Source organism: Mesocricetus auratus, unplaced genomic scaffold, assembly GCF_017639785.1.
Source record: "Mesocricetus auratus isolate SY011 unplaced genomic scaffold, BCM_Maur_2.0 Super-Scaffold_100676, whole genome shotgun sequence".
Lineage (NCBI taxonomy): Eukaryota > Metazoa > Chordata > Mammalia > Rodentia > Cricetidae > Mesocricetus > Mesocricetus auratus.
Window position 1 is genome coordinate 174354955 of NW_024429266.1, and position 19339 is coordinate 174374293.

The 19339-nt window shown below is 49.4% G+C and overlaps 1 protein-coding gene across 9 annotated transcripts in view; it reads right to left on the reverse strand.

The window, feature by feature from the left end:
• Window positions 1-19339, reverse strand: part of Atp2b2 (ATPase plasma membrane Ca2+ transporting 2) — a 295835-nt gene that overhangs the window by 233997 nt on the left and 42499 nt on the right. For all 9 annotated transcript variants that reach the window (XM_013110372.2, XM_013110370.2, XM_040738220.1 and 6 more), the window contains exon 2: window positions 5128-5173. The gene's annotated coding sequence lies outside the window, so the exon portion shown is untranslated. The remainder of the gene's footprint in view (window positions 1-5127; window positions 5174-19339) is intronic.

The following is a 19339-nucleotide window of genomic DNA, read 5'->3' on the forward strand; positions in this document are numbered from 1 at the left end:
CTCTCCCCATGGCTCAAAACATGGCTGCATCCACCTCCTGTGCCCTGGCCTGCCACCATCACTCCTCAAGGGCTTGTCAGAAACACCCCCATTCATAGTCTCCTGCTCCCACCATGAGCCCTACAATATACTCTACAAACGGCCCTGGGGTGGATGTCTTCCGCACAGGCCCTGGTAGCCCATTCCTCACCCACCTCTCCAGTCTCCCTGATCTGCCCCTTCCGCATTCTGAAGTCTCTAGACAGCTCTTGCTTCAGCCTGCCATGGGGTTTTCTATTTCCTTTCACCTAAGTGTATTTCTGGTGCCTGGTGATGCTTCACTTTGGTCCCAAAGGCAAGAAAGCCCATCTAACCACCTTACACTAAAAGTCCCTCCCCCACCAGCCCCCCCTCCCCCTGCTCTCCTCCCACTGCATTCATTCTTCAGGATGGTCCCTGGCATCTGACACTTATGGGTTCATTTGCTCATGGTTCATCTCCCCCCCAACAGAAAACCTGCTCCCCAAGGGCAGGGACCTCCCTGGGGACACATATGCCTATTACCCCTGTGCTTCCCTTGTGGCTCAGGGAGGGAACGTTAGACCAACAGATGCCTTTCCTAGAAACTGCTAGCAAAGGTGACTCTGAACAACCTCTTACCCTGTACATTTCACTTTCCCACTACTTTTTAGATAAAGATTTATTCAAACAGATGGGGACGGAATCACAGAAGGACTGGGCCATTTCTGGAAGTCTATGCTAAAGCAAAGAATGCTTGGTAATTAGGTGACACATTGAAGCTGCAACAGTGCACCACACAGGACATTTGCTGTGAAATTCACGGAGGGATTCAAGGTGGAATAAATGAACTGCTGCCTCCACCTTAACTGCAGGGTCAAAAGGTCACTATTAACAGGAGGGTTTGAATTGAAACCCAAGGTGCCCTTTTTCTTTATAGAGAACACAACCTTAGATATTTTGTTACAGCAACAGAGAACCACTAATACAACTGCTCTGTTCTTTCTACCATTGGTTTTATAAATCAAAATCACTTTAGAGTTGACATGGAGAAAAATTACTTTTTAAGGTCTGGGTTTTAACATTTAGACCCCACTGTAAGTGTTTAATGTCTTTAATGTCAATGCTTTTTACAGCAAAGTACTTCAGAATAAATTTGTAACAGAATGAATTTGTCCACACTGAGTGATTTTACTGTAGCTCTCAGAAGCCTGCCTCTGGAGATGGGTTTAGTTGGGGACAGCCAGTCACATTGTTATCTCTTAGCTTGCTAGATAGTTTGAGGTCAGCCATGTGCAAGGCTATCTGGGGGCCCATGTCATACTGCACAATAGTTTCTCAGAGAGGACAATGAATGACCTCCCCATCCACACTTGCTCCCTACCTCCTGTCCTTGTTCCAAACTAGGGTGGCTTTGCCAAATAAATGGCCATAGTCACCGGGACATGTCACCTCTGTTGTGAACTGAATGCTTCCCCCTGGATTACTTGTCAAAGCCCCAAGCCCCTGCATTCTAGAACCCACCTGCATACAGGAGGTCTCTCACCTTAGATGACTTAAATTAGATTTTCCTCTTTACTGTGCTATATCGGCTTTGAATTTGGACCTGTTTCTGAGCTACCCAAGGGTGGCATAGTCTCTGGTCATGCTGGGCAGGGCACTCAGTCACAGCACCCTGTGATCAGCGAGGGAGTCATAACCCTGTGAAGCATGAATGCTGTGCTGTGAACCGTGACACGCAGTATTGATGTTTCTGTCCGTCTGTGAGTCTATCTGGATGGAATCCATTATACATCATCTCATTTAGAGACAGAGGGATCTGCATTAAAATGAGGTGGCGAGTGTGGATCCTCATCCTATCCAAGCAGTCTTTACAAGAAGAAAGCAAGACACCAGCATCGTCAAGAACGCGCACCCTCCTGGGAGAGGGCGGCAGTACAGAGTCCTCAGAAGAAACTAGACTTGTCACACATTCCACTTGGACTCCCAGCCTCTGGAATTACAAGAAAATAAACTCCTGCTGTTTAAGCTACACCTTCCTAGGCACAGTCCAGCACACTCACACTCTCTAGGCCAGTGCCCTAGAGTCACAGTTCAGGGGTGAATGGAGACCACAGGAATGTGCTGGCTTTGGAGTAGGTGGTGGCTGGACACACAGCTTAGTGGTTAAGAGCTCTTCCAGAGGTCCCGGGCTATGTTCCCAGCACCTATGTGGCAGCTCACAAATACCTATAACTCCAGTTCCAGGGCATCCCATATCCTCTACTGGCCTCGGGGGCCTTGCACACACTTGGTGCACATACTCACTTGCAGGCAAAACACACACATGAAATAAAAATAAACACATCTTTTTAAAAGGTGTTGAGAAAAGAAACACCCTGGAAGGAAAAGTATCAGACTAACCCTTAATTTTATACAACAGATTATAAAATGCCCAAGACTCTGATAGGTGGTGTGGACACGTGACTGAACTGTAAGTGTTCTGTGAATATGTACATGGCGAGCAAATCAGCCTGGGAAATGCAGGAATCACCAGGAAACACAAGGAAGAAAACCAGCCCCTATTCCCCTGCAGAACTGAATATGGGATTCTTCGATTGCTTCTTTCCTCTCCCCCGCCCTTCCTCTCCCCCCCTCCCTCTTTTCCTCCTCTCTGGCTCTTCTTTCTACCCTACGTGTTCTTTCCCATATATTTACAGAAACATCATTTTGGCAAACTTCCATTTCTCTGAACTCTGAAATATGAAGGTGTTCCCTACATTATTAAAGGTTTTACTCAAGCAGTTTTCAATGGCTGCCTTCCAGAGCCTTCCATATCTGCAGGTGGCTCAGCGGAGGCTGTGATCTGCCCCACTTGGGCATGCACTTGTTTCTATTTTTAAATAACATAAACACGCCCTGATAAACATCCTCCTGAACGCATCTTTGTACACATCTCAGGCAGCTTCCCCGGGGGCGGGCTTCCTGGAAGTGGGATTACTAGTTAGGGATATCTGACATTCTGAGAGAGGAAATGTTAAAGCTTTCTAGTCATTATGGTGTTTTGCAGGGCGATGGTGCAACTATTTCCTAAGGTCTGTGACACAATTTTAAACATTTCCAAAGAGAAAGGAGAAGCGAAAAAAGGAAAAGAAACCTGGGTCATCCATGTCCATTGTCAGCACAAGAAAGTGGCTCTCACCACTGGCTGAGGTAAAGGTGCCCTTTAAGTGAAAATGCCAGGGAAGGAAGAGGAGAGGACAAGAGGCAAGGGACAGAAGGGAAAGGGTGGCCTGACTGCTTTTCTGACATGGTGAAGTGGGGAGCCTTTTTGCAAATAGGATCTGCTATTCAGTTCTGCGAGGCTCAGCTTGAAAGACCAGGAGTTCACACATTGCCCACAATGCCCCGGGGCAGGGGCCATGTGTACTGGTGTCTACTCTGGCTTCAGATTCTGAGCAGGACACTTCTAGGAGGCTCTCGGACCATCATGGTGCCCATGGCTTTACCTTCTTATTTACAAGCCGGGTGAGGCTCTCGTATGCCAGGCTGGAGAATGAAGGCTGCCCTACATCTGTGGAGGTTCAGGCTGTGGCTGATATGTCCACCTGCCATTTGCTCTTCTGGCTGCATTAACTCCACAACTGTGGGGACAGCTGTGTGACAGCTAGAGGAGGGTGCACTGACTAGACATGTCACAAAGATAAAGGCAAGAGACAAACAAAACACCCATCAGCATACTCCTGGAGAGAAATGGCTGAAACTGGGAGGCACATTCTGTGTATCATCTCCAGGAAGCGTGATGATATGTGGGCCTGGTGTCCACTTCTTTGTCGTTCGTGTGGCCTGACCTCAGGTCTGTGCCTTAGTCTCCCCCACCTTGTCCTCACGTTGAGCTGAGAGAGAGACTCCTTTTATACCCTCATAGGAGGAAGCCAGAAAATCAGAAGCCCCTTACCTAGACACCTGCCATGTCCTTAGACCCAAGCGTAAGTGCCAAACCCGGTCCTTTCAGCATCCAGACAGCCATCGTGACCTGCTCAGGTGACTACTAAATTAGAGCAGGGGGCCCAACTCCTCCACTCCCACCTGCCAGGAGTACAGAGCCCAGCTCCCAAAGCCCTGACCCCTGTGAGTGGCGATCTAATCAGACCACTTCTGTAGCAAATGGTGTTGCTTCCTAGGCATTCGGAAAGAAACACTAGCTTCATGCGTGTCGATAACTTGGGTCATGGTACACAGAAGCCATCCATGCCTTTCTGGCTGTGTCCTACTAAGAACTGCCACAGCTACCCCGGGGGTGATAGGGTGGAAGTTTCTAGGCTTCTCCCCCATTCCCCACAGAGTGTGTCACAGAGGACTGATTTAGGCCCACCAGTCATCAGGTAGCCGGAGAAGACTGCTCTCCTATCAAACACCCGCTGGCTATCACCTCTTCCCTCTGGAGGAAAGCCAGCTCCACGCACACTCACCAGGCAAGAGAGAAACAGCTACATTCCCAAGGCAGCCCCCAGGCACAGGCGCTGTGTCTCCAAACCTTTGCTTATAAATAAGTACCTCAGACACCTTTTGCAGAGGGTGAATGGCCCAGGTTAGCCCACAGAGCTCTCATCCTCCCCAGGACAGAAGCCAAAAATGAGATCTCATCCTACCTAGGACAGAGGCCAAAAATGCCTAGCTCAGAGCAGCCAGTGGGCTCCAGGGAATTTCCTCTGCAGGCTCCCTAGTCCTTGTTGAGTGTGCTCCATGCACAGTGCCATGCTTTCTCAAGTTCCTGAGTCCCCCACCCGCTTTAAAAGAGCCCCTGGGTGTGCTGACCTCAATGAGATGATAATAGAAAATGAATCTGAAATTGATTCATTTTCAAAATGCAGTGGAAAGATATTACCGTGTGAATGACTGATAAAATGGCCACATAGCCACGAAAGCACATTGCTCTTTGTCTGAGAGATGCATCCCAGGGGCCCTAGAACTCTAGCCAAAGTCGAGTCAGGAAATGAGCCCGGCCTGTAGCTTTCACACCCCCTTCTCGGTTCTCTCTCTCTGGCGGGGCCTGGGGAAGGAGATGGGAATCTGGGTGGGGTTTGCAATTCTCAGTTGAGGCCACCATCAAAGCCAGCGTGTACGCATAGGTGCAAGCCACTCACTCACCTGTCCCCTCGACTGCTGTCAGTCCGCACTCCGAGGGTGGTGAACCCTGCAGGAAGACAAAATCAGAAAGACACATCAGGAAGCTTGGCAGCCAGGGGTTCAGATTTTAATTTAAATTAAAATTTAACACTATTTATTTTGTGTATGTAAGGTTGTCTTAGTTGGGGTTTCTATTGCTGTATAAGACTTCATGACCAAAAAGGGAAGAAGAGGGCTTATTTCAGCTCACAACTCTCAGGTCTTACTTTACCACTGAGGGCAGTCAGGGCAGGAGCTCAAGGCAGAAACCTGGAGGCAGGAAGAGAAGCAGAGGCCATGGAGGGGTGCTACTGACTGGTCTGTTGCTCAGGGCTTGCTCAACCTGCTTTCTTATGCAGCCCTGGCCCACCTGCCTAGTGGAAGCATTCCCTACAGTGGGATGGACCCACCCATTTCAATCACTAATCAATAAAATGCAAATCCGATTGAGACATTTTCTCATTGAGGTTCCTTTTTCCAGATGACTCTAGCTTGTGTCAACTTGAGAAATGGGCAACTAGGACCAAGATGCATGTGTGTGGGATCACACATGCCACTGTGCACAAGAAGTCAAATGACAACTTGCAGGAGTCGGTTCTGGCTAGACCTGGCAACTCAGATTTCAGGATGGAGAGGGCTGGACCTGTCCCTTGGCAGGTGAGTGCTGAGAAGGGCCAGTGATATGATGTATATAGCCTGCTGAGGGGCCTGGGGGACTGAGAAGAGGAGTTGTTGGCATAGTTGTTGGCAGGAGCAGGGAAGCCTCCCAGGATGGGGCTGCTCAGCAGTGCAGGCAGGGGTTTCTCTCCTGATGTCCTTGGTTTGGGTGGGGTAGGGAGACGGTTCCACTCTGAGGCCCAGGGAGGGTGGTGAGGAAGACACCTGCTGTCAGACAACATCAGGTCCCAGATGACCCCACGAGGAGCAGACTTTAGTGTCCCTCCACCCACACCTTTACTCTAATCTTTCTAGAGCTAGGTCAGACCTAGCAGGAAGGAGGACAGGGTTGGAGTCAGTGACTCAGTCCATCCAGGATACTTCCAGGGAACATGACAAGGTTGAGAAAGGACAAGGGGCAGAAATTGATGGGTAATTACCAGTCATCTGTCCCTGCGCCCCTGTGTCCCTGAATCCCTGTTCCCTATGCCCCACAGGGCCCATTCTCTCCCCACCCTTCAACCCCAAGCCTGGGGTAACCAGATTGAATAGTCCCTGGGTTCTACCCGGTGGCTCTGTGTGCATTAGCACTGGGCACTTGGACCCTCTTGGCTCTGCTTGGTGGTCTCAGCCTATACCATCGACTTTGCTCTTCACTCCTCCTCCACCCAAGGCCCTGTCCTCTCATCTCTTCTGCTACCTCACAGCCTGTTCCCTGCCATGGCATCCCTTCTTGTTCCTTTTGGTCCTGAGTGGGGTGTCCCTTTTCCTGGAAAAGCCCTAGTTTACAGAGATTAGGTGCAGAGTCGCGAGGAATGTCAGGCCTCTGGTGGGAAGGGCAGACATGGGCTAGAGCAGATAGTGTGAATGTCTTCCTTAGATCTTTCTGGGCAAGAGATAAGCAGACAGCTGATAATCACCTCTAGGCCTCCAGAACTAGACTCTAGAAGAAAGCTAAGTGGTTCCCGAGCACATGACTTTCACAGCTGGGGAAACTGAGGACAAGGTCAGGGATTGCAATGGCCAGAAAGTTGCAGAGCCAAGGGTCTGTTTGTCTGCAGGCTATCCTTGCCTACTGGCTGCGGCCACTGTGGACTGATTTCCATTGCTCTAAGGCCGTTGCTCCAGCAAGTCTGCCCCCAACCGGTTGCTACATCTCTCTTGATCCTCAGGCAAATATTGCTGATCTTATAATACAGAGGGGGAGTCCCAGAGAAGCTGTGGAGCATGTGCAGACAGGGCAAGGCAGCCCTGAGGCAACAGAGCACAGTCAGCAGGCAGCTAGTGCTGCCAAGCCTGTCCTGCACAGGGGTCCTCACATGCGGTGCCCCGCTGAAAGCCACACACAGAAGAGCTAACCACGCAGCCACGGTGATGCTTCCTGACATTCGGTCTGTCCAGACAGACTGTAGAGATTCATGGGGTGCAGTGTGATGCTTCAATACAGGACCATCATGTGTGTTGATCTTGGTGGGGACACTGCCGTGCCCATCAGCACAGGCATTCATCATTTCTGTGTTAAGAACACTCACCATCCTCTCTGCTAGTCATATCAAAATACATACTATGTGGTTGTCTGTAAACTTTCTGTAGTGTTGGCAGATGTTTCTACCAATTGGTACCCTGTGCCAATCAATTTCTTGCCTCCTTCTCCCATCTCCCCCAGGCTCTGGTAACTACTATCTTACTCTATTCTGTTAGAGCAACTTTTAAGCTAAGAACAAACAATGTTTGTCTCTCTGTGACTGATTCATTTCAATCAACCTAATGTTCTCCTGTTGCATCTACATTACTATCAGTGATGGGAATCTCATTCTTTTTATGGCTGAAGAATATTCTAGCCACATGCTCCTTTTGTGACCGTCTCCTATAGCAAGCAGAAAGCATGGAATTGGCCACTCGTCTTGCCTAGTGCCCCTTCTGGGAAGCTCCAAAGACTTCTCCTCTTCCTAAGGCCCTGAGCTCATAGAGACGGGGTGCTATCCCCAGGCTGTAGGCAGCAGGTCTGGTTCACAGTGGTGCCTCATCTCCCCCAGCAAGCACTGGAATGAAAGATTGATGAGTTATCTGCCTTGGCTGGTGAATTTTTCATTATGGAGGAAAGGAGACCCTGTCCCTCGTCCCAGGAGGGCAGTTCTTGGGTGTCATCTCTGCTAAGGTTTTGTCCTAGCGGACCATGGCTACAGACCTGTAACCATATTTCTCTTTCCATGAATAATGACAAAGCTGAGAGAGGAGCTGCTGTTGGGAGCCACTCCCCCACCTTTTAGTTGGAAGATTCTGGAATGACCCAAGGAATGACCCGAGGAACAGAGTTGGGTCCCAGCATGGGGAAGTAGGGATGGGAGCCAGAGGTTGTCATAGCCATCAGTCAACTCATCCTCCATATCCTTCTGAACTTCAGGTGAACCCTTACCACCCGGATCCCCTTACTGACTGAAGGGGGCAGCAGCCTTGGAGCATGGTTGAATCCTAGGTCTTGACCCCAGCCTGCGGTGTCCAGACCTCAGGGCAGCTGACTTAAGTGCTGCAGAGAAGTGCGGCCCCTGATATCAGCCATAATGCAAGGGACCAATGTCACAAGTGACCAGGAGTAGAAAACAGGGCAGGACTGGAGGCCTGGCATCATCATTTACTTCCCTCATTCCTAAAGGGAGCCTCCCTTCCCCAGCCACGAGTTTCTCCCCCATGCATTGGGGCAGAGGTGGCACTGCCGAATCTTGGGGACTGGCAGACGTTATGAGAGAGGTTTAACTGTCCCCACTCTGCAGCAGCCAGGGTGGGGGGCTCACAGAGGCTAAATAGAAAGCCTGGAGGGAAGAGTGGGGTAAAGGCAAAAGTCACTGAAGAGTAGCCACCTGGACTCCCAGGCAGGCAAAGTAAGAAGGCAGTGTGACGCCAAGCAGGGGGCTTCTTGGAGAAATTGCCTTGAGATACCCTTTAAAGCACAATCAGCTTCTGCAAGTCCTCAAGGGCTAACTTTGGGGAACCCTGGAGTCCCCTCTGAGTAGACAGGGAGTCAATGAGGTTCCAACATGCGCCTGGCTTTTTGCTGACTGGTCCATAAAGTCATGGGGCATTGATTCATATTTACTGGGCCTTCAGCAAGATTCCTGTATCCTCCAGGATTGCTTCAGCCCATGTGAGTTCATTTCTTCATGTGCTAATAGTACCCAAGACCTAACCCATTTACCCCAAACAGGTTGTTTCTAGGAGCCCCAGGTGCTCACCCCAGGGCTGGCCTCTGCTTCTGGTAGGATGCTGGGAAAATGGCAGCCCATCTTTGGTCTGAGTATCCATTCCTGTTTGTGGGCTGGGGTTTGGGTTACATTTAAGTCATCAGACTGAGCTTTGGGAAGCACCAGTCCGTAGCACTCTCTAAATCTGATGCCACAAAAGGAAGTGCCCAAAGGACTGTTCATGCTGGGCCCCTTTTGTTGATTTCGCAAGAGAAGGGACACATCAGTGCTCTGGGCGCTCCTACAAGTCCTGTCTGGCAATGTCAGCTTCAGTTTTCCCAGCCCAGCCCAGCCTTCCCATCCCTACTTGATCTCAGGATCTCTTCTGGAGTCACCTAGTATTCCTCAGGACGAGCTCTGAGGAGAGGCGGCCCCACTGATGTCTCAGGCACCTTGTCCACTCTGCCAATAGGAATCTGGGGTGTGGAATTTCACCCTCTCTGGGTAAACTTTTCACGTTGTTCCTGTTTCATTTATGGCGGTGAGAGGAGGATGCCCCTTCTCGGCTCCTACTCACTCCATCCCCCACATCTCTGTATTTCACTAGCAGGTGTGCATTTTCTTTGTAGCAGCAGGTCATGTGCTCCCGAGAAGGAACAACTGGGGGACACTACTTTGACATGATTAAAACATGTGACTCGGGCCATGGTGGACTTGGTGAGTGTTGAGCAGCTACCAGTGCTCTCCCCAGCCTTGTGTGTCAAATGCCAGCCATGGCTGGATGGAACAATGAAGAATGCAATGTGTACCATGCCACAGCTGTTAACCCTTGCCCATCTGCTGCTCCTACCTCAGCTGGGTTGTTCTGATTGGGACAGGGACTGGACAAGAACAGCCTTCCTCTTGGCTACCACCTGGCAGGAGCCGAGACCGCAGGAGAAAGTGGGCGTCTTTGTGTCTGAACAGAGCCAGTGGTAGCTCTCAGATCCCAAATACCCTTTGAAACCGGAGTCTATCACAGGGCCTTTTTTTTTCAGATAAGGGACACAATTAACACTAGCTTTGCTACTCCAGGGGAGGGTGATGGGGCATGCAAGGGTGCTGGAGCCCAGCCCAGGCCTGGGGCTTCAGGTTCCTCAAACACACAGTCTCAGAGGAGGTAAAGGTCTGTATGGGTCACTGGGCAGCGGCAGGGCTGAGCGAAGCGTCACTCTCTGCTTCAACTTGGCCATATGCGAGGCATTCAGAAAGGCCACATCTGGGGTCTGACACTATTATGGGCTTTAGGGACTAGGGGGTCATGGCGAGGGTCAAGGTCTTTGGGAGGGAGGGATACACATGACACCCGCTAGACTTGGGTTCCATTGCCTGTATTGGTTTTCCTCAGAGGTCAGGGACTGACGCACACCCACACCCACCAGGTTCGGTTACAGAATTCATTCCACTTCCTGACCTCAGCCTCCTGGAGGTCTCAGTGTATCCAGCTTAAGGGTATCCACAGAAGACCATGATCAGGGTAGCACTCAGGGCTGCCCCTATGGTAGGAGTGGCCCTATGCAACTCAGGGACCTTTAGTGGTAACCCATCTCCATTGCCCCCTAGAGACTGGTGGTATACTGCAGGAAGTTAAGGAGAAGGGGTCAGCTCAGTGTGAGTCAACTCCTTGGGAGGCATTCTAAGGAGGGAGTGTGACCTCCTACAGACAGGAAGTGCTGTCCATCCAGAATTTAAGAACCACAGCAGCCAGCCCTCTTCAATGGTTTGTTTTATCTTGCTTTGAGTCACAACCTTATGTAACCGAGGCTGGCCTCAAACTCACTTTGTAGCAGTATAAACTTTAACTCTTGATCCTCCACCTCCCAAATCCTGGGATTATAGGTTCTTCTTCAAATATCCTTTTTTTTCTTCTTCAAATATCCTAATTGCTATTTTCTATTTATGATTGTTGCTTTGTTCATTTATGATAGCAATGAAGCTTCATTCTAAAGTAAGCTTATTTTGGTAACAATGACAACTACGACAACAAGCTAAGCTTTTCTAAACAAAAATAAAACTAGGTAGTTTAGTGTAGGCAGTCTGATTGGCAGCTGAGGAGGGAGTGCTGTGAAAGACAGAGCTCTGGAGATCTGCCACAGCTCACACAGGTGCACTAAGTGCCCATACAGACAGGAGCCAGGATCCTTGATAGGCATAGCAACCAGTGTTCACAAGGGCTGGTGACTGCACACTCCTGTTTGGTTGTCTCTTTGTGAGGCCAAGAATAGACACCTCCATTGCTGCAACCATCTCATCTCAGGGGAATTTCAAGCTTCTGGCCCTGTGCCTCTTGGGTCCCGCAAGCTCTGAGGAGACTACAAATGAGCCTGCTCATCTCCTAGGAAGTCACTCACAAGTCAGCACTCAGTGGAAACCACAAAAGGGTGCAATCACATGCCTGGATAGAAGATAGATATACAGAGGAGAGAAAACGGGGAAGGTGGGTGGGTACAGACAGGGAGACACAGACAGGGAAAAAGATAGGTGGGTAGATAAATGGAGAAAGAAGGGAGGGGTGAGTGGATGGATGGATGAGTGGATGGATAGATGAGTGAATGGGTGGGTAGATGGATGGAAAGTATATGGATGGATGGATGGATGGATGGATGGATGGATGGATGGATGGACAGATAATGGGTGAACTGATAATGGATGGATGAATGGATGGGAGGATTGAAGGTGATAGGTGGATGATTAGATTAGAAGGATGGATGGTAGATGGAGACACGGATGGAGAGAGAAGGGGATGGACAGATGACAGATGATGGATTCAGGAGTGATAACTACAATATCTCTGGTCACTTAGGATCATCTGCCACACTTCACCTATCCACAGATGTTTCCATTCTTTATAGAACTAGAAGAAAGTTATCTGAGACTAGAGAATTAGTGATGACATTTCTGATCCCTGGCAGACAGGCAGATACAGCATCTTCTCCTGCCCATTTTACTGGGGATCCATGAGACCAGGATGGACAATATAGCCTGAGAGCCCAGAGTCTTGGCTTTCCCTTTGCTTTAGATACAGATTCTCTGACCCAGTGATGGGCCTCAGTTTCCCCTTGTCTAACACAGAAGACTGGGTCAAACAAATTTCACTGTCTTGGTGTTGCATGGCTGAGAGAAGCCCAGGCTACCCAGTGATGCTGTTCTGTGTGGAGAGTTCCTTCCGTAGGGGTGGACAGCCCAGCTTGGGCTCCAGCTTGCTCTGCTTTTTGAGTCAATTCCTATAAAGGTAAAAGAGGAGGGTGGTGAAGCCAGATGCTTAGGCCCTTGCTGCAGCTCCCCTTACTGCAAACAGCAGCAGAGATTTGAAGAACAAAATAAAAGCACAAGGCAGAGGCAGCAGGGAAGGGCCTGGGGCCCAGGCCCTGGGTCAGTCAGGTCAGGGCTCTAGTTCAGTCCCAACTCTTGCTGGCTGTGTGCTCTAACTTCCTTCAATCCTCATTGCTTTCAACAGGCGAAGCTTCAGTTTTGTGGCACCCTACAAGGTTGTGACAGGGTCAGTAGATCTGACCTGTCTGGTAACTGCATGGGTGGGCTGGGGTATTACTCATTACGCTTCTCCCAAGGTGCTGCAGGGACAGGTGTCTTCTCACCTGTGAAGCATCTGTTGAGTGCCATAAATGTGCCAGGCCCAGCATGTGCTCTTGGGACACAGTGGTGTTAGGCAGCCGCAGAGTCTGGCCTTACAGAGCTTATGGTCTGATACCTAGCCACTCAAATAAATGAGAGAGGCTTCCAGACACAGGTTACAGAAGGAAGAGGTGAAATAGGAGCTACATTGGGTGCACACTTTTTCTTGGGGGTAGTAACATCAGGGAAGTGACAAAGTGGGGCTCAAGGACAGATAGATGGAGCAGGCACAGGTGGAATAGGAGCAGGCTAGTCATGTGCAAAGGCCCTGTGGCATATGGGGTACAGTATGATGAATGATCATCACGTAGTTAGAGCCAAGGATGAGGGGTCACGTGGATAGGGACCTGCACTCAGGGCTCCACAGGGAGGGCCTGAGAAGGATGAGGGGCTGTGAGAGGAAGGACAGTGGGAAAGAGGGGCTGACTACAGCGTCATGGAGGAGAGTAGACACAGAAAGACAGTGCGAAGTGACCATCCACTGGGCAGCAGGACATAATGTTGGCCACAGAAGGACTATTACTCGGGTGACTATTATGCGGAAGTGAGGCCTGGTACCCATCTAGTACCCATCCCACTCCCAGGCCTAAACTTCCACTGTAACCTCTCAAACTGTGACAGCTGTGGTTGGGAACATTCATGGAACAAGACAGTGGCATTAACGTGCCGGTACAGACCATAGGCGATACTCTCCCTTCATTGTCTTTCTGGAAGTACTCAACCACCTCAGTAACTGTCAAAATGTGAAAGTCCTGACTCTGCTCTGATACCCCATACTGCCCCTTCCAGGGTCTTATGTAGCCTAGGCTGGTCTGAAACTCACTATGTAATGAGAATAGCCCTGAATCCTGATCCTCCTGCCTCCACCTCCCAAGTGTTGGGATTATAGGTGTGTATCAACACAGCTGGCCTAACTCCCTTTAGAAACACAAATATGTTTAAGGTCAGCATGGTGGTGTAGGCAGCTATCCTGGTCTATAACAGTGAGTTTCAGGCCAGCCAGGGCTACAGGGTGAACCCACACCCACACCCCAGTCACAGAACCAAAAGAAAAGCAAACAAACCAAAACAATACTACGGTAACCATAGGAACTCTCTTGGTACTCTGAACTCTGTGGTTCAAGGAAGCTCTGCCCTCCGAAGTCACTGGGAACAGGAGTTGAGAGTTTGTTCTCAGGGAAACACAGGGTTAGGCCCCTTCAGTGCCACTGAAGAGAACATTATCTTGCGCCTTTTGCTGTTTAAATACACATTATTTACTGGTAAGTTGTTCCCCAAGTCCTACACTGTTGAGGGCTGGTGAGACCATCAGGACCTGGGGTCAGATGAAGGAAAGCCAGGAATTTTGGGTCCCTGGCTCGTCCTTACCACCTCTTTTATGGCTTACATGCTATGAGGTGAGCAACCCTCTTCTGCCCCTTGTGCCCTCCCCCTCCCACCATGATGTGCTGAGCTACCACAGGCATGAAGCAGTCAGGTACTGAAGATGTGAGCTAAAGCAAACCTTCTGTTGGTTTTTTTGAGACAGGGCTCCTTATATAGCCCTGGTTGGCCTGGAACTCACTATGTAGACCATGCTGACCTTGAACTCACAGATCTCTACCCGCCTTTGCCTCCCCAGTGCTGGGATTATAGGAGTATAACACCACACTCAGCCCAAAACTTTCTCCCCCCTCCAGCCCCCTCCACCATTTTTATTTGTGTGGATGGGCATTGTGCACATGAGTGCAGTGCCCTTGGAGGCCAGAAGAGAGTGCCAGATCCCCTGGATCTGGAGTTAACAGGCGTCTCTGAGCTACACAGTGTAGGTGCTTGGAGTCAAACTCAGGTCCTCTGCAAGAGCAGTCAACAGCTGTGCCATCTCTCCAATTTAAAGCAAACCTTTTGTAGTAGTTACATTTCTGTTGCTGTGATAAAATGCAATGACTAAAACTACTCAAGGGAGAGTTTATTTTGGCTTAGAGTCCCAGTGGTCGAGTTGTTCACGGTGTTGGTGGGTAACACATGATGGCATGAGCAGGAAACTGAGAACTCTCATTTCAGCCACACACAGGAATCCCAGAGCTCAAGCCGGAGGGGGAACAAAGCTATAAACTCAAAGAAACACCCCAACCCACCCAGTGGTATACTTCTTCTAGCAAGGCTCCCCTCCTAAAACTTCTGCTATCTTTCCAAATTATACCGCCAACCAAGGACCAAGTGTCCAAATCTCTCAGGTGTCTTTTTCATTCAAGCCACCTCAGATATTTTATCACAGGCATAGGGAATGTGTTCAGTGGTGTCAAACTCATAGTTGCAAACCCTCTAACATCTGCATGAACACAGCTTACCTCCCACGCACCTTTTCTGTTTCCTTTAGGCATAGAACACAACACGATCAAAACGTTGTGTGGGAGCCATCGTAAGCAGCCACACCATCACCATGAAACACAGAATGAGGAAATTGTGGCACTGGAGAGACCACCGGAAGCATACGAGAGCTGACCCAGGAAGGCAGTGTAACCCTGTTCCGGTTCAGGTGGGAGCTTGCTAGTCCAACTCACTCTTCACTCTGCCTGTGACCACAAATGGCCAGGAGAATACCATGCCACTGACCTGGGACTGCAAACCACACACACCAAGTGGGTGAGTTTGCAAATTCAGATTCTGTGAAGCTTGGGGGATTGTCCTAGCAGACATCTGTAGACATGACCCTTTTGCATGGTGAATTTTCCATGGGGGTACATACAGTTCAGGGCTGGGATTGCTACCGATGTTCTGTGAATGTCATTTGAACACATAAGACACCCTGCCCCCACCAAGTGCACCATGTCATCTTCCCATCCCCTCTGACAAGTTATTGTCAGAGAGTTGGTTGCAAGTTGAGGACCCTACAACCGAGAAGTTATCAAGCAAGGATGGAACCAGGGACACTTCTGGGCATTCTGGCACCACACCCTAAGCCTTACCTGCGCATGCTAGTTCTAAAAATTGTTACGGCACACATCAACTTTCTTCAAGCTCTGTTTATTTTCTACCTCCTACCAAGCAGGCAGCTCAGCTCCCAAACTCTATTAATCCCTGGCTTCGATTCATTGAAACAAAATGTTGCCAAGCAGCAATCCTTTTACAACCCACATGGGTGGGGGCGGGATGCACAGAGGGTGCTCAGCTCTACTCCTCACTGTAAACACGCCCACATCTGCTTGCCAGGCCTGCAGGCCAGGCCAGAGGGAATGCCACTGGACACCATCAGGAGCCCAGTGAGTCCCAACTCCAGGGACTGACCAGGTATTCTCACAGCTGCATGTGGGGCCGGGCGCTACTCTGTGTTGGTTTGAGCCAGCCTCATTGGCAACACTTCAGGGCTTTAACCACAACAGCTTCTCAATCCAGACTACTGGGCTTCCACGGCCGATTTCCTCAGCTCAGGGGACATAATTGCTGTGAAGATTGTGGTTTGTTTAGAACTTAAAAGCACTGCCACGCTTCTTGTGCACTCCATTTCCTGTTGTTGATTAGTGGGTAGAGGTCAGCCCACTGCAGAGGTGAAGGAAGGCGGGCTGCCACTGGAATCTATGCCTTCCTGGTCTTCTCTTCCTCTGAGCACATGGTTCCAAACTGAACCCGTGCTTTGAAGTAAATGGAGCAGAAAAGAAAGGCAAAGGTGGTTCTGAGCCGAGTCAGTCTCAGTATGATTTGCAGCCAGTTGCATGTCTAGTATGGTGGCAAGGAACACCACCCCTATCACCTTGATGCCTCAGTTTCTCAAATTGTTTTCCAGCTCAGATGGTGGCAGGGATCAAATGAGTCTGTATCTTGGGGTGCTTAGCAAGGGGGCCTGGCTCCTGGTGATCACTACTTAGTATTCCTTCAAATCTTTAAAGAAGTAAAGCTGGGATCATGCAGAGAAAGTATTTCTAGAATCTGGTGTTATTCCATTCTTCCTGTTTCTTAACTGACTGAGCTACACGTTGATGTGTTGTTATTAGCGTTATTAGAACAACCTAGTGGCAGGTAGATACAAACTCTGTGGGTTTTTATCATCAGCCCAATTCACAGAAGAGGACTCTTGAGGTTCAGAGAGATGAAGGGATCTATTCCAGGTTACACAGCTGGCAAGGGGGAGAACCAGGACTCAATCCAGCTCTACCCAATGCCAAGAGCTCTTCACCCCTCTACCACCTGTCCAATCAAGGACACCTGAGCACCTGTCACTCAGAAAAGGCCCTGGAGACGCAGGTTTTGAGGAAGATGGGCATTAAGAAGGGCTGCTATGGGCACAGAGGGTCTAAACCCCTGCCTAAGCCCTGCATCTAGGTGCATCAGAGCTGGGGACACCATGCATGGCATGCTCTGACACCTGCAGGAGGAGGCAAGGGACCCTCTTCGTGGGACCCTCTAGAGCAAGAGCCAAAACTGCACATGAGGCACAGCCAGGAGCGACTTTGGCCTTCAGTGTCAGATGCTGTGGCACACACACTGTCTCGACTTTCTCAAGTTGTTATTTCAAAAGCAAGAATGGTAAAGGTTTAGCTAGTCTCCTCTTCTGGGAGACCTGTTTTTTTCTCGACCATACCAGTAATCCCCAAAGAATGCCCTTTCACCAAAGTCCAGGCCATATTTGGTGTCACAGACTATAATCTCAGTGCCCCAGCATCTAACCTACATCTCTGAGCTCCCTGGACCAGTCTCACAGTGTTCCACAGTGAGGCAGAGCTGTGGCTACTGGTAGTCACTTCTCTCCTCCCTGGTCCACGGTACTCACTTTCTAAACCCCAGCCATGGTGCTTGCCTGGCCTGCATCAGCCTGTAGGGCTTCTGCTACAAGGATAGTGGGCAAGTCTGTCTTCACCACTATGCTCAGTTGTAACTTTATAACAAGTGCCCCTGAGTGTCACACAAGTCAACTGTCCTGGTCTGAATCAGAAATGTTCTCACTGGCTCATGTGTTAAAGACTTAGGCCCCACCTACTGGGTTCAGTTACAGGGGGATGAGGTCAAGAAGGCTCTGCCCTAATTGGTGGATAAAGATTAAGCCACTGCTAGAGCCATAATCCAACGGCATTCCTTGGAAATGACAAGTGTTTGGAGGTGCCTTGTTGGAGGAATTAGGCCACTGGGGTATATTGTGGGTGCTTTATCTGCTCTGAGTCCCTCTCTATGTTCTATCTGCTTTCTGGCCACCATGAGGTGAGCAGCTGTGCTCCATGCATCCTCTCTGTTCTGTGGCACTACCTCACAGGCCCACAGCAATGGAGCCAGCCAACCACAGATAGACACCTCTGAAATGGGAGGCCAAACACAAGCTTTCTTTTTTCTAAGGGAGCTCCCTGAGGGCAAGAGTGACAGTTCAGCAGCTAGGAGTGCTTGCTGTTCCTGCAAAGGGCTTGTGTTTCGTTCCCAGCAACTCACTCAGGAGCGCCATCTTCCCAATACCAAGACAAGGCCTAGGATCTTCTCTAGCCTTATGCAAACATGGCTCTTGGGTTCAGTGGACAGGAAGCCTTACCACAGGCTTAGAAGTACTGACTATCTGGGTCACTACTGTTTATATCTGGTAACTTGTTCCTCCAAAGAAGAGAATACAGAGGCTGTCTGTACTCTGATAGCATGCTTCCCCAGAAGGATCCCTGTGAACCCCTGGCCCAAAACCTCATTGATGGATGACATGTCTTCAGTCTATGACTTTGTCCAGTGCTAGCATGCCAGTCTCTCTGGTCTCTCTGACAATGACCCATGGATGACTCCCTGGGATTAAGGAAGTGAGAGTGAGGGGATAGATGGGTACAGAAGCCCCACCCCATGTATATCCTGACAAAAAGAAAAGCAGGGGAGAATGGTTGATTTGGCTTGCAATTCCAGATCATAGTCTCCTGTCAGAAGGGGAAGTCAAGGCAGGAATTCAAGCAGCTAGTCACATGTCACATCGTCAGTCACATGTTCCATCGTCAGTCAAGGGCAGAGAGACATAAATACATGCAGTTCTATTTGCTTGACTCAGCTAGATTTCTCTCCTGTGATGATGTTCAGGACACCCTTTATAGGGAATGGTATCACCCATAGTGGGCTGTGTCTTTCTACATCATTTAGCAATCAAGACATGTTACCAGGTCAAGTTGCAGTAGATGAGTTCTTATTAAGATTCTTCCCAAGGTGGTGCTGAATTGACAGTTAAAACCAGTCAATGAGTCTAGGGATTGTCTCTCTCACACTTATGTATTGGCCCTTAGTCACCAGTGAAGAGCACAATATAGATTTGGGGGAAATGATTGAATCATGGCAGTTCTGACCTCACCGATTCATTAGTTCGTTGATGGATTAATAATCTGATGACATTGCTGAGAGGTTGGAGAAAATGGGCTATAGAACCCAGTTGGAGGAAGAATGTCACTTGAAGGGTATCCTTTTTCTTCTGTCCCCTCCTTCACTATGCCATCAAGTGAGAAACTTTGTTCTACCATGTTCACCCTGTCACCTTGAGCCCAAAACAGTAGGTCCAACTGAGCATGGATTGAGATCTCACAAATTACAAGTCAAAATAAGTCCTTCCTCCCTTAAGGTGGTTACCTCAACTGTTTTGTCAGTAAAGAAAAGCCAAATAGAGAAACTGGTACCAAGAGTAGGGATGCCACTGTGATTATCCAGCAATGTGGTTCAGAAGCGTTTAGGTTGGTTTGCAGAAGGAATTTACAAAACTATGGAGG